The 17,002-nt window shown below is 30.9% G+C and overlaps 1 pseudogene; it reads left to right on the top strand.

Moving 5' to 3' along the window:
- On the top strand, window positions 9,108–12,901 carry LOC109361803 (annotated as a pseudogene).

The following is a 17,002-nucleotide window of genomic DNA, read 5'->3' as shown; positions in this document are numbered from 1 at the left end:
TGATAGATGCATCCTCCAAACCCATCAGGATCAGGAGCACCCTCTCCATTCATTGAAAAAACAACACCCTTGATTTCCTCCATTGAAGGCTCACAAGTCAACAACTGATTTTCAACCTCAGTGACCAGGCTAGGGATTACCTCACTAATGAGAGAATTATTAGTAGTGTTATTTATAGAGCCAAATAGATCAGTGAAATAGTTCAAAGCATGATTGGAAATTTCATCCTGGTCAGTGATAACATTGACATCAACCTTTAGAAGATTCACTGACTTGGAAACTTGTCTGATTTTGGTGACGCTATGGAAGAAACTTGTGTTCCTGTCACCACTAGTATGCCAATTAACTCTAGCTTTCTCTTTCCAGAATTCCTCCTCCATATTGAGAGCATGAAGCATATTCCTCTGAGCCACCACTTCTTGATCCATAAAGTCATTATCCTGGCCAAGATCATTTAGACAATTTTGGATTATTGCAACCTTAGCCAAAGCCTCTTGCACCTTTTGATGAATGTTGCCAAACACATTAACATTCCCAACTCTTAGCACAATTTGAAGTCTTTTTTAGCTTTGTTGCCAGAATGAACATTGGACATCCTAACACCCTGTCTCTCCATGATTCCTCAATGACCCTATTGCAATCAGGATGTTTCAACCACATTTTGTGAAATCTAAAAGATGATATTATACTTACTATAGAATTGCTTGAGCAGAGGAGGATAGGGTGATGATCAGAGGAGACTCTAGGGAGAGTGCAACAAGAAACTTGGTGCCGATCTGAAAGTCAATCCTCATTACAAATAGCCTTGTCCAACCTCTTTTCAGTGAGAGCTTGTCCCATTCTCTTCTTTGACCAAGTAAACTCTGCACCACTAGTGACTAGGTGTATAAGACCATCATTATCAGAGAAGGATTTAAACTCCTAAGAAAGAGTTCTAGAAGAAATTCTTGATTCCCTGTACTCATTATCCCCAAGAGTCACATTGAAGTCATCTATGCAACACCAGGAGCAAACATAGACATCCATTAGACTTTGAATCTCAGCTAAAGGTTCTTTCTAGAAATATAGTTAGTGTTTGCATACACTGCACAAAGGAAAAAAATTCTTATTCTCAATAGAAGCAGAAATGGAAATTTGCTTATCTGTGGAGGAGATCACAATATGATCAATGTCTTGACTACACAATCCCCGAATGCTAGGAAGCATTGGATTTCTCACATTAACTGTAAACAATTCAAGTTTTAACTCTACCCAGTAAACATGATTAATGTCATGCAATGTTATTTTTAGCTCAGCTATGAAAACCATATCAGGCTTATTAGCTAGGACAATGTTTTTTAGCACCAACCTTGTATTCAGGTTGCCTATACCTCTACAATTCCAGTAGAGGACCTTCATTGAGTTGTGTTTAGATAGCCACCCCTACAGGTATAATGAATCTTCCTTTGATTACTCTTCCTTTTTGCCTTTTCGTTTGAGACTTGGTTAAAACATCAGTGAAAATACCCTCTTCCTCCACTTCATCCCCAGTCTCCTCAACTGTGTCATTAGCCCAAAGTTTCCCAACAATTCTAATATCCCTAACCTACGTTTGATTTTCCATTTCCTCCAATGGTTGGACTGTGACATGGTCCTGGTCATTCTGAATGGTGTCATTTGGTAAGTCATCCAGAGTTTCTTCCACTCTTGTGACACTCAGTTCCTCATCAGAGGATTCATTTAGTTGCTCAATTTGGGGAGACAACCTAACTCTTTCCAGATTATCCCGGTTAATTCCCTCTGTTGCTTCTATATTCATGTTGATGAACAACTCAGGTTCTTTCACATGTGATACTTCTTTTTCCACTACCTTCTGTTTCCTGGCTGCAGGTATTTTATGGTCCAATGCAGGTTCTTTCTTAGCTGTTTTGCGACAGTTAGAGGCTAAGTGACCTATGGCCTGGCATCCAAAACAAAAGTCAGGAAGATTGTCATACTCTATAGACACAAAGAACGCAAAACCCTCCCTCTCCACCAATATCTAATATAGTAAAGTTGCCTTAAGATTGATATCCACAAGGACTTTTGCAAAGTGACTAAAAGTTGTGTTATTTGTTTCTTCATCCATAGATATTGGAGTACCAATTCCCTCTGATAATATAATCCTTGGGCTCCAATATTCTTGTGGAAGACCTAAAATTTTTACCCAAGTTTGGTAGTGAGACAACTTTGCAAGCTTGGGTTGAAATCTGGTGTCCATAAGAAAAGACGAATGAGACATGGTTTGAGGTTCCAAGAACCTATTGCATACACAGATCATATGTCTTTAATAGAGGAGAATGAAAATTCAAAGAATCCCTTCCTTAGTGATATCATATTCCATTTCCCAATCATGTTCCATAGTGCAGTGAGCTTAGATTTCAAATCAACATATTTGATAGGGGTGTCACCCTTCGATAGAATAATCGTACCATGTAGATGACTCTTACACCTTTGGAGTCCTGCTTGATTGTCATTCTCTGGAATTTTTATGGCTATTGCATCCCCTTTGATACAGGGTTGTGGAAGTTGAGAACAAATATATCACAAGTGTTTTTCACCATCTGAGCAAAGGATGTTGTTGGAAGAGCAGAAGGTTTTGTTGAAGCATCTGGAATGCCACCAAGAAAAGATCAAGGTATGTAGTATTCATTTGACATTTCGCTAAGAAGAAGTATTAGATCCAAGAAAGATGGAGATTTTTTCCAAGGATATTTTCCCAGAAGTTTAGAAGTTTTGAAACCCTAGCAGAGCATTCCCCAATTGTACTTTGATTATAATTATCCTTGTTAGATTTAAGAAAATGAATGATTGAGATTGAGTGTAACTAGTGTAACTTAACTTGGGTGTAAACGAATCCATACTCATATACTCTCTTCACTTTACTTTATCGATAATTTTTTCTTCTTCCAGAATAAAGAGAACAAGAATATGTTTATAATAACAATCAAACTTTTATTCAATTAGATACAGTCGACTACTTGGATCAAACAATATCGTAATACTCTATCGTAAATATATTCGTTGACAAAAAATCATCTCTAAGTATTTCTTTTTCATTTCTCCTCTTGTTTTTTGTCTCTTTTTTCTTCTAGAAATTGGACTAGCTTATATTTGAGCTACTCCTTTACCAATGTCTAAAATACATAAGATGAGATTTTACTATCTCTTATACGATAGGAGCTATGTCAAATTTCAAATTTTAATTTTATCTTGTCTACTTCTCACTCATTCAACACAATATTCATTTCTCAGCTATTTGAAGTCTATTCTCTACATTTTCTCTTATTATAAAACTTTCCTTTAAACTTCAGTAATATCTTATTATCTCTTGATTGGTAAAATGATTAATATTATCTTGAACTTTGAAAATAACTATTTAATAGTAACATTTTTTCTTATAAGAAATGACACTTAAATGAAACATAAAGAATATTTATGAATATACAGTTAAGAAAGACCAATATAATGATTGAACCGTAAATTTATATACCAAATGGACTATGAAGCTATCAATGGGTGTTGGTTCAAGTGGTACATACTTGATTCCCCTTAAGCAAGAACCCAGGTTCGAGTCTTGTGGATGGAAAAAATGCCAGTTGGAAGAGTTAGCTCCACGTTCCTGTAGATGTTCATTTTTTTTTTAAACAAAGGTGTCAACACACCCGGAAATATATTAAGAAAGAGCAACCATTATAAACCCCTAAACCTATAGTTAGGAAGGAGCAGCAAATTTCTATGAAAATCATGCAACAAGAAGGACGAGGGACTCCCACCAATAATCCAATTTAAATTTGACACCAAAATTCGCCAATCTATCCGCACAAACATTCCCTTCCCTAAAATATGGGACACTTGCACTTGCATAACCATCATTAACTCTACACTCATTGTATCATCTATTATTTATTTGTAATATTTTTTAGAAAAGTTAATAATAATAAAATATAAATGATACATAATAAGTAACACAATATAAAACTAATATACTCTTGGTACATACATTTTTTTCTCAGAAAAATAATTGAATTTGTGTTGTTTCCAAGGGTAACTGTCCAACGGAAAAAAGGCAAAAAGAAAGAAGCTAACATGACCAAGGTCTGATTCAAATATCAAATAGAAAAAAGATGAATGCATTAGGACCGGAAGAGTTTTTTACACTATTTTTGCATCATTTATCATTCATATTTAATTATTATTATCATTTAATTAAAAATAATATGCACTAGTTGTGTATAAACTTTTACACTAATAGTGTATATATTACACTTAATATCAAATCCAAAGAAATCTAATAACATGACGTTGGTCTAGTAGCATAAGACCTCACTGGATCTCAAGGTCGAGTGTTCGATTCCTGAGAGCAATCCTTGTTAGAAGAGGTAGCCATGAACTCAAAATGAATTAATTCATTACCCATAAAGTGTAATATCTTATTATTTAGTATTATACAAATCATTAATGATTTAATAATATCTTAAAGGAATACCCTTGGTAATGCCAAAACAATCCAAAAAAATCTAATAATTTTAACTTTGGCTAAGAATTATAGGAATTGTTATAGAATGTTATATTTAAAAATAATAATTAATGTTATACTTTAAAAAAAGTCAATTTCATCTATAAAAATATTGTAATTTTTCAACATTGCTAAAAGAGAAATCAAAATAAATAATAAAATAATTTACCCTGTGTCATAATACCTTCAAGCATCATATAATCCAAAGAGATATTAAATTATATAAATTTAGAATAAGAAAATTAAATATATAAATAACTAAAGAGTTAGTTGGTGAAAGAGAATAATATATATTATACTAGAAGACATATGTAAGCTAAGATAGACGTATAGTATTGGCATTGCTGGTTTGGTGCAAAAAGGTTGAGGGATGTTGTTGTATTGCCATCTATGGAAGAATACAAAACAAAACAATATATTTATAAATAAGGAATGAATTGAAGTGAAGCCATCATTTTCGAGTGTGTGTGTTTATTTAGATGAATGTTGCATAATGCTTGAAATTGTGAGATTGAGTGAAAAAAAGAATACTAAAGAGAGAAGCAATATTCTATGAAAATCAGAGAAGATTTACATATAATAAAAAAAAGGACATGCTTTTTAAATTTATATATAATATAAGATATATATATATATATATATATATATATATAATTTTATAGTAATAAGACATGTATAAATAATATGATAAATAAATACTGTTGGGAATAAAAGGATGAATATGATAAAGGTAAGATAACATACTTTTATAATAAATATAATTATTCTAATCAAAATTAAAAGGATGATTATTAATGTCATCATGGAAAATAATATCGGAGAATATTAAATTATAAATTTATAAAACTCATAAAAGAAGATATTATTCTAAATTCAATAAATTAAAAATAATTGAATATAATAATAAAATATTATTTCTAAATCAAAATTTATCTTTGAATAATAATTTTGACATAGAACTCAATTTATAGAAAGATATAGATTCACTCCACTCTAAGATAACAAATAAAATTAGTTTTTGTTAGGTAAAGTAAAAATCATAAACTTATTGGGTCAAATTTTAATAAAAATAAATCATAAATTCAGCATTTTCACCCACATTCAAAATAAGGGGTTATAAAAGCCAGATTATAGGACTGACATCCATCAAAGATAAAAATATGGACCTATTAGCACTTCCTATTAAAGCATTACTTTTTTCAAAAGTTGAAATAAAATGCAATGACATCCCAATCTAAGAATCTGTTTATGAACAACTTTATCACTTGTAAACTAAATCGAAATAGATTTTGTGGATGGTTTTAAATTTTGGTATTCAATTTCAATTACAGTCATAATAAATGTGTTGATCTAGTATTGTTAGATCTACTAAATTTTCATAAAAACCAAATTGTTACTAGTATAATTCCTTTGAGCACATTTATTAGGATGGATAGACAAACGCTCCGAAATGGATTAATTTCTTACCTATTAGGTGATAGAATATTTGTGGCAATACAAAATAAAACCATAATATTAAAGTTTTAATATTTCTACATGTTTTGTGGCATCAATGCATGGGATCTATTTTCTTGTAATTGTTCATAATTGCACTAAAAGAATTCTCTTTCTTTTTTTTCTTGTTAAATTTCACTGACCCTCTCATCGTTTTCCTCACTCCAATCTCTTCCCCTCTATGTTCCAATGGCTTTCTTTATTTTATGGGAGTGATAATGAGAGTTGGGGTTATGAACACTTTAGGAATAAAATTCAATCTCGTATAAATAAATTTATTGCAATTGTTATATGAAAAAAGAATTAAAATATTATGGATTACTTTAAAAAATTATTTTTTATGTATAGCTCTTAAAATATGTTTACTTATGCATTCAATAATAAAAAGAAAGAATGTGTCATGTTAAAATAACAAAATAAATAATTTTATATTCTCTTAAAGTATGCTTTAATAAACATCTAAATTAATTATTAATTTTTTTATCAACATGTATTAAATACTTTAATTTGTATGATACTAAATATATTTATTTTATCAGTTATTTTGCCTTTTAAAGTAACCAGGAACATACACTTAATATATACTTAATTACTTACCAAACTCCTATTTCGCTATTTATCTGTTTTCATTATAAAAACATACAAAAAATTTATTTGCATTAGATCTTTTTTTTCTTACCCCAACTAGTATATTAAATAATGATAGATGATAAATTTGGGAAATAATAATCAATATTTTCTTACACTTTTTAACGAGGGTGATAAATAGGAACAAAAATATCTTTAAGAATGATATAATACCTTATTTATTCACATTTCTTGGGACGAAATTTTATGTGAGTTGGATTTTGGACTCAATAAGGTTAAAGTAAGTTTCTATACTTTACAATAACTTGTAAAAGGTATTTATATATTACTCACAAAGAGGTTTTCAAATCTAGAACTGATTAGATCTCATGATCTTGTGGATTATGAGTTGAACCAGTCTTTGTTGGTTGCTCAATGTTTATCATAACATTAAAATTTGTTGCACACTATTTAAAAAAAGTTTTTGTGAGTTTGTATATATATATTTGGTAAATTTTAATTTTTGGACAGAATTAAGTCAATTAACATTTATTATGATACTTTATTTTTGAAAAACTACGATTACTTTACTAATCTTCACTCATACTATTATACAAAATATAAAATTAATAATTAATCAACTTTTAAATAAACAAATAATTTTAGGCAAAATAAATTTTTTAAATACACGAATAAAAAAGAATAAGTGACTATTAAATATACATATATATATATATATATGCATATATATATATGTATATATATATATGCATATATATATATATGTATATATATATGTATATATATATATATATTTATTCGAAATAATCAATTAAGGGTTAACAAATATGTGGCGGAAATTGTTAAACTTTTTTTACTTATCATATCTATGGAATAAAAAATGGATCAAAAACATAATCACGGAAATCAAATTTCCTTGTCTTTTTGTCTTTTATAATGATTTAATTAAGTCATTTGAATGAAGAGTATTAAATTTACACACTCACAATATAAAGATATATACACAATCAATGTATTATCATCGTTAATTTGAATTACTTTGTTTTATGAATGTAATGTTATTCCATGTATGTAAACATCTACTTTTTGTCTGGCTTGTTTTTGTATTATTTTAATGGAAAAAATTAGTAATTTATAATTTTATATTTAATGTCTTTCTTTACATATCTTCTATTTCTATCTTTTATATAAAGTAAAAGGAATAACTTTGTGCCATTTAAAAAATAATAAGTGTAGTATCTAGGGTTGACAATGAAGCAAACCAATTTGACATTTATTTGAAACTCGGTTCATTATTTAGTTTCACAAATTTGGTTCATTATCCATATGAGGCAAACTTGAGCTAAAAATTGTGCTTGTTAAATAAACGAGTTGAACTTAAGCTGAATATTGTTCGACTCGTTAGGTTCCAGCTAAGTTTTTTTTTTTTTTTTTAAGGCTGGGTGAAACACCCCAATATATTGAAGAAAGAAGAGGTTGATATACATATATAATAATTTTTGTTTATTGTTATTATGCCATGATGAATGCATTATCTTTTATTATGTTTATCGTTATTATATATATATATATATATATATATATATAAACGTTACTTTTTAAAAATGAATTAATTATTTGAGTGGTCTAAAAAAACTAATTTTTTCTGGATAAACAAGGTAGATACAAAGTCATGATAAGTAGATTCTGCAATAATTAATTACTATAACATCATAAATTTGTCATTAAAATTCATTCAAAATTTATTATAAAATAATAATAAAATATATAAATATTTAATTTTAAAGTACTATAAAATTATAATAATATAAAATATTTAATTAAAAAATAAATTTATAATTATATCGGTACTCGTGAGAGGAAAATCATGATATCCACATTCAAATTACTCAAGGCTAAACTAAATATCTTCGTTGGAGGATTAGAGGTACTGCCAAAATTTTGTTATAGAAGAGCTTACCATTTCTAAACTTATCTTTATATGATTTAATAATTAAAAGCTTAATATATAGTAATATTGTGAAATTTGAGTAGGACATCAAATCAGAAGAGATCCCTGTCGGATCGGATGATGTCATATATAATTTATCATTTTATCTATAAATATACAGTTATATATAAATACAAAATTTTATATAATTAATAATTATATATAATTATATTGAAATAACATATTTCCATATTTTTTTTGGACCGGAGTAAAACAAAACATTAGAGTAGTGTTGTACTTTTTATTTTAAGTGAACCGTCCAGTTCACTTACCGGGTTATTCTGGTTCAACCGGATTTAACATGATCAGACCATAATTTCTCCGGTTCAAAGCAGTCCAACCCTCATTCGATTAAGACTATAAACTAGAGCCGTTTTCAAGTCCGATCAGTAGTTGAATCGGTTAGATTGCCCAGTCCGATTATCACAATAATGGTATATAGTTAATGATTATTAACAAAATGAATAATGATGAATCATATAAAAACTCAATAATAAATACCCATTGAATTTGGTGCAACCTGGCTCACATTCACCACCAATACTTGAAGAAAACAAAGTAACAAGGTTGAAGATGATCATAGTGCATGTTCTTTTGGTTGGATTTGTTGTGTTATTGTTCCATATTTTCCATGTCTTGATATTGAAACCAAGATCACTTAGAGCAAAGCTTCAAAGGCAGGGTATTGAAGGTCCTTCTCCTCACTTCTACTATGGCAACATCCCTGAAATGAAGAGAATTAAACTCCAACTTCACTCAACAACAACTGCACAAAACAAAGTGGACCATGATGTTTGTGTTTCTCATAGTTGGCTTTCAACTGTCCTCCCTCACGTTCAAAAGTGGGCAAATCAATATGGTAAACTACTTTTTCTTTTATCATAATAATAATAATCACTTTTGATTCTTTTTGGCTCTTTCCATGTTTTCTAGTTTCATTGGTTTTGAAAGCTGCCCATGTAATCTTTCCTATAACCCATTTCTTTCATCATTTATTATTAGCTCATCTATGGTGATATAATGAGATATAATCTATTTTAGTTTATAAGTGATTAAGTTGTTAATGAATCTAATAAAAGGGTGCATTTTTAATATAACACCCCAACCTTCACATGTAACTCACCAGACCCATGAATTTATGTACTGATCTTGTCACCCTCAAGCTTAAATATTCGAACTCACGACCTCATAGAATTATCATAAATTTCATTGAGTAGCAATAAGTCTCATAGGTAGTGACTCAGTGGAATTTTAAGTCTCTAAAGTCATAGTTCAAGTCGTGGGAGGCTCCCTTTAGAGGGAATAAAATATTATATAGAATATTTAAGTTTGAGGGTGGTAAGCTTAGTAAATTCATAGGTCCGATGGGTTGCATATTAAGGTTGGGGTGTTACAGTCAACATCATCTATTTTATTTGTAGTCGTCAAATTGTGAAATAAACATCATTTGTACAAAAATGTAGGAACTCAAATCAATAGTTCACATTGTAAAGGAAATCTTTTTAGAGACAGGAGAAGTTCAAACATATCCAAACAACCTTAAACATGTCAATCATTAATTTATGTCTGTATGATTAACCATGCCAACTTAATTCTTGTTCAAAAGGCTTGTCTGCAACACAGTTGTGATACTTCACAATTCTCATGAAAAAGTCATACATATTTGTCCTATTAAATTTGTTTTTTTATATCTCTTAGAAAATCATTTGTTCAAGACTTAGAGTGAAAAGTTCATTTTCTATAATCTAAGTTATAGGAAGAGTTAATAATGTACAAAAGAAAAGGTAAAATTAATGATTTTATAGGAAAGGCTAATAAGGTTTTTAATTTTGTATAGTACTAACTAGAAACTTTAGTCTCCTAGAATCTGAGTAGTGGTCGATATGATTTTAACGCTATTCATTTTGAGTTTCGAAATTTTGATACTAATATGATAAATGCAGGTCCTATGTACTTGTTTTCTACTGGGAAAATACAGTGGTTGATGGTAACCGATATAGAGATGGTGAAACAAATCATCATGTACACCTCTTTGAATCTTGGAAAGCCTTCTTATCTTGCAAAAGATATGAGGCCACTCTTTGGCCAAGGTATATTGTCATCAAGTGGAACAATTTGGGCACATCAAAGGAAGATAATTGCTCCGGAACTATACCTTAATAAGGTCAAGGTATGTGTATGTACCTTCTAGTTGTACATATCCTATAAGCACTTTCTCTTTCGCTGTACCATGTCCGAGAAACGAAAAATTGTTTATAAAGTGCATCGAACTGTCAACAATTTTCCGGTGATAATGTTATTGCAGTCACATATGAAACTGCATTTCCACATATACGTAGAGCTAAAATATTCAGTCATATGTTAAACATTAATTTGAATAGAGAAATGTTATGTATATTTAATTTTGTTGTTAAACATATAGAAGGCGATGGTTAATCTGATAGTTGACTCCACAAATATAATGCTACGGTCTTGGGACACTAGACTTCAAAGTGAGGGAGGAGTTTCAGAAATTAAAGTCGATGAAGATTTGCGAAGCTTGTCGGCTGACATAATTTCAATAGCTTGTTTCGGGAGCAATTATGTTGAAGGGAAAGAAATATTTACAAAGCTTAGAGATGTTCAGAGAGTCTTGTCCACTATTTATGCTGGAATTCCAGGCTTTCGGTATGTATGACTACAAAAACATGTTTACGGACATGCATAGTGTGTGCAATTTCTGTCAAATTCTTTTTTTATTTTAGCGTTGATTCTTGGCCTTGAATTTGCATACCATGTTGTTATTATTGTGGTTCTAACGAGAAAAGTAGTTATGTTATGTTTTAGATATTTGCCGACCCGAAAAAACATAGAGGTATGGAGATTGGAGAAATAGATAAACTCAAAGATATTGACGTTCATAAACAAATGCATGAAGGAAACTGAAGAGTAGGATCTTTTACAAATGATACTTGAGGGTGCAAAGAATTATGAGGGTAGTGATGGCCTCTCATTGAGTCCTATTGCACGTGACAGATTCATGATTTATAACTGCAAAAATATATTCTTTGCTGAATATGAGACTACTGCAACTGCAACATCATGGTGTTTGATGTTGTTAGCTTTACACCAAGATTGGCAAGACCGTGTTCGTGCCGAGGTGCTTGAAGTTTGTGGAAGTGATCCTCCAAATGCAGATATGCTAAGAAACCTAAAGGCGGTATGTTTCACACAATATTATCTACAACTAAATATTTCCAACTTATTCTATAATTGCATTATCCTGTTGGAGTAATCGTTTTGATCGATCTCGATTTCAGCTAAATCGCATTGAAGTATCATTCAAATTATTTAGGATCTCATAATTGTATGAATGACTTGTTAATTCATTTTAAAAAAATTAGGTTAAAAAGTAAATTAGTCTTACTGTGAAATTTGAAAATAATGTTATCCCATTTCAATTACATAGTACTAATTTCCATACATTTAAGAACTATTCAAAAACTTTACTCATAGGTCATTTGGAATTTAGATCTTCTAGTGATTTTTGCTAAAGTTTGTTTGCTTAAGATCTTGTTGGAAATAAAACCAATAAGATAAGCCGAAAATAATAGAGAGAAATGCAAAATGCTACTTAAAATTTCTAACTCATTTCACGTATAAGTAAATTATATAATTGTGCTAAATCTCTATACTTATAGGATTTTCCTATTGATCATGATTCTTTATGAACATTGTTATACCTGCAGTTAAACATGGTGATTCAAGAGACGTTGCGGCTTTATCCACCAGCACCATATGTTGTTAGAGAAGCATACCAAAACATAAATTTAAAAGGTATCGTAATTCCGAAAGGAATGAACATTCAGATACCAATACCATTAATCCAACAAAATCCTAAACTCTGGGGCCCTGATGCTCATAAGTTCAATCCAGAAAGATTCTCGAAAGGGGTATCCGAAGCTTCCAATTTTTCTCAATCATATATACCATTCGGGATAGGTGCTCGCATCTGTCCTGGACAAAATTTAGCCATGGTAGAATTAAAGGTGATTTTATCTCTCATTCTGATGAAGTTTCGCTTTTCGCTGTCGCCGAGTTACTGCCATTCACCTGCATTTCGTTTGGTTATAGAGCCTGACCAAGGAGTTGTTCTTAAGATGACAACAATTTAGGTACAAATGTACAATAAACCATGATTTTGGTTAACTAAAATAAGTATCAGTCTTATGAATCCATAACTAATAGAAATAAATGTGTAAGTCTGAAATTATAACTGTGGTTATATTAGTCTTTTAAATTGTATTCTTTTAGTTACATAGGCTGTTAGAATTATAAAGTTCAAGCATTGCAAAAGAGTATAAGGACAATAGGCTGAAATTCGCTGAGCGAAAAAAATCTCGTCCAACGAGAAAGCCGATTCGTTGAGCGAAAATCTCGCTCATGAGTTCGTTCAATAAATACATAGAAAAACCATTGGTCACCATATTATTAGTATGTTTTGGTTCCATTTATGATCTACTTAATCACAGTTGTAGTAATTTAAAACACTATTTTAGTTTGAAGAAAATATTTTCCTAAGAAAAATCTCTCCTTTATTGTGTTCTTTACAAAAATTAAGAGTCATAATTATACATTTGCACTATAATTTTCTCTTATTAAGAGTATAAGGACAATGGTCATTTCCGGACCTAAGCGAAACCTAAAGACTCAAACAAGTTTAATTAGACATATCAAATGGTGATTAACTTTGATCCTCATGTGTTTGACTCACTTCCTCACTAGGGTTAGGTTTACACTTCTTGATTTAAAAAATGTTTGCAAAAATCATGTTACACAAATTTAATTTCCATTTGCAAAAAAATTCAAGTTGTGACATTATGTGATGTTTTCACAAAAAGTTTATCATATATCTAATTTTGTTCAATAAAAGCTTAAGTCAAGATATGGTTAGCAATTTTTAATCATGTAATCATTCCACAATTTTTATTTAGCCAATTTTATTTCGGTTTTTAAAAAAAAAATTGAGTTTATGGAAAACCAAATTACGTTTTAAATAACTATACATTCTTATATATACTATTAACTTTCTTTTAAAAAAATTCATATGCATTAAACCATGTTCCCCCTATTTAAATGATGGCCTGTCCTCAAGCCAATGAAAATATTTGTTTTAAGGAGATGTTTGATGCATATGAAATTTTCTAAAGGAAAAATAACATATTACTAAACATAACTTAATTAAACATAAAACATAACATAAATTAAAAACATAGTAGCAACTTAAAACAACTTTAAAACATAGTAGCGACATAGTAGCAACTAAAAACATAATACCAAATATTTGAAATGGAAAATAAAGATAATTAACTTGGAAGTGCATGTAAGGAAAAAGAGAAAACCAGAAAGAGCTTTCTCAATCTTCATCTTCCTCCTTCTCTTCCTCCTCACTTGTGTCTTGTGATCTTCTCTCGGGCCACTTAGTGCTTGCCACAAATTCCTCATAGGATCCTCCTTTGAATTTGGATCTTTTTCCAAAGATGTTATGTAAGCTCTTGTAGATCCCTTTGATGCCTCGATAGCATGCCTTTTGTTGTAGGTTTTGTATTTGTTGCTCTTGTATGACAACGTCTAGCTTGGAGGCCATTGTCCTCCCATAAGTAATTTGTTGATCTTGGCCCAAATTGCCAAATGTTTTCCTAAGCTCAGCCCGAGCTTGTGAGATGCTGTTCTCCTAGGAGTAAGTACTTATATATGATGCATTGATTTCGGTCTTCAAGGTTGTGACCTCATTGTAAGACTCATGTACAAGTTGATACTTGCAAAGGTCAGTGATCAATGAAGGCATAATCATTGAAAGAACTCGCCTCGTGATGCAATCACGAATATCATCAAAGATGATTGCAACAATGTCAATGGAGCCTTCATCATATATTGAACTGATAGTTTTGCCTTGGGGATTGGCAAATCATAGACATGTGAGGAAGGCCATATGTTGGACAGCACAAAAATGGCCCAAATCTGTGAAAGTTGGTTCATACAAAATCTAAAAATTGGCCCACTTTGATTGAGTCCAAGCCTTCCAAACATAGGCTTTTTCTGACATAGGCTTTGTCATGTCCTTCTCCTTCCCTCGAATAGACATCACTTAACTTCATTTGATAGGTGCATAAGTCATGATCATTTGTTGATGATGAGGTCCACGGGTTGCCCATGTAATCATTTATCATGTACTTGTCATAAAAAATTTGGGTCTCATTCACTCATGTATACCGATTCATCCTTACCTCACTTGAAAAAATGGAGTTGGTATAAAATTGTTTCAATTTTGGATTGAGCAAGCTTTTGTAACTATGTTGAACCTTGCTAATTATGTTAAATAGAATTTGTTTTTGCATGAATCTTGAACATGTCTTAATTGTGTATTATAGTTGAATGATTGGAATTTGCTTTAAAATGAAAATAGCCTAACAAGTGGTTAGATATCCATACATATATGTTTAATCATTCCATGTCTAAACTGTTTACATAATGGATATGTCATGCAAAACCTGTTTATATTCAGATTTAGAGTCAGAAATCAATGCATTTGTTTAAGCTTCTCAAACTGGTTATTGCCTATGCTAATAATTACAGTTTTTCAAAATAAATTGTTATATCTCTTCTTACTTTTGACTAGAATTGAATATTCATATCTTTTTTATAATGTTAAAAGGGGGAGAAAGGTTGCTTGTTGTGTTTGATGTTATTTGCAGGTTGTCATAATAGCTTCCGTATTATTAATCATTGCTTACCTAAGGGGGAGAGCAAAGCGCTTCATCTTTGAATTCACAACCATTATGCAAATGTACAACATCATCAAGCTAATTCATCAAATGTAACGTATTATTTGATGTGGTGTTTGTCATCATCAAAAAGGGGGGGATTGAAAGTGCAAAGCGTCAAGGATTGCATTAGCAATGTTTTGCCTATGTTTTGATGAAGACAAGGAGATTAATTAAAGCTTGAAGATGGCTCAACAATGTCTAGGGCTCAAGTGGTGACTTATTAGACTTAGGTTATAATTATTTATTATCTTTTTAGAAGTCTAAGATGCTTGCCATAGATATTGAGTCTAGGTTAGGTAAACCTAGGTGTGAGTCTCACAAGACTTAATAAAGTAACTAATCCACTAAAATGAGATATCATCTAGTTTTTTATATGTTCATGCATATCATACATGTCTTATGTGCATATTAAGCATAATATAATTGCTAAAACATGTATATGAGTTAAGCATACCATATAAGTAGTCCATTTAATCATGTATTAGAAATACAATGGTTAATCGATTAACCTCATGGCTTAATCGATTAACGTGTCTGTTCTCTGCTGTTTCAACAGCATAACTGAAAAAACCGTTTTTAGAAGCAAAATCTATTTTGTATAAATTCTGGCAAATTGCAGAAATGGCTAAGAGTGAAAAACACAGAGAAAAGAGAATTGATCATCATTTTTAGAAACTATTAGAGAGTGTTGCATTAGGAGAAAGACTAGATCATGCTAAGGCTTTAGTTTTCACATTCATATTGCATGTTTCTTTGAAAAGCTTTCTTGCATCATTCTTGTGTTTCTAGGAAAGAAAAGGAGATAGTTTTTTTATGATTGCACATTTTCATAAACCTCATGTATGTACATTCATATTAGACTAGGAAGTCTTGTGAGTTCTTGCTTAGGTTTTAGTCTTTGATCTTTATTGTAATATTCGAGTATTAAGTACTCATTCATAACTCAAAGTATTGTAATTCAAGGATTGGAAAATCCTAGATGCGGTTAGGTAAGGTGTTCTTCATAAAGACTTGGAGGTCTTGGGATAAAGAGCGATACCTTGGTTGGGGTTGAATCGCAGTAAGAAAGGTTTTCTTGGGAGGCGGTTTTGGGAAAGGTCAAACCAATGGTGAAGAAGTTCTTTGGGTTCAGAGAAAGAAGCGTTCGAGTCTTGTAATTGGAAGCGTGTATGTAACGTACATTGTGTTCTATAGTGAATAAGGAAAATCTCTCAGATCAGAGGGGAGGACTGAATGTAGTTTTAAAGTGGACAGCAAAATGAACCAGGATAAAATCCTTGCACAATCTTTTCTATCCTTTTCTCTTTTATATTTCAAGATGTTTTAATTTGAGTTTGAAGCTGATATTTTGCATGCTTACACTTTGATATGTTCTTGTCAATCTTGCATAAAAATATCTGCTGCATATATGCCTGTGTGTTGATTAATAACTGTGCAAGTTGCTGATATGATCATTCTGTTTCTGTTTTGATTTAATCGATTAAGCCCACTGGTTAATCGATTAACTGGGCATTTTTTCAGCAAGTGTGTATAAACCAAAAAGTGGAACTTGAGCTCCGCCACACCTATTCAACCCCCCCTCTAGGT

This window comes from Lupinus angustifolius, chromosome LG12 (genome assembly GCF_001865875.1).
Source record: "Lupinus angustifolius cultivar Tanjil chromosome LG12, LupAngTanjil_v1.0, whole genome shotgun sequence".
NCBI classification, from domain to species: Eukaryota; Viridiplantae; Streptophyta; class Magnoliopsida; order Fabales; family Fabaceae; genus Lupinus; species Lupinus angustifolius.
The sequence above is the reverse complement of the archived record's forward strand: the minus strand, read 5'-3'. Positions and strand labels throughout refer to the sequence as shown.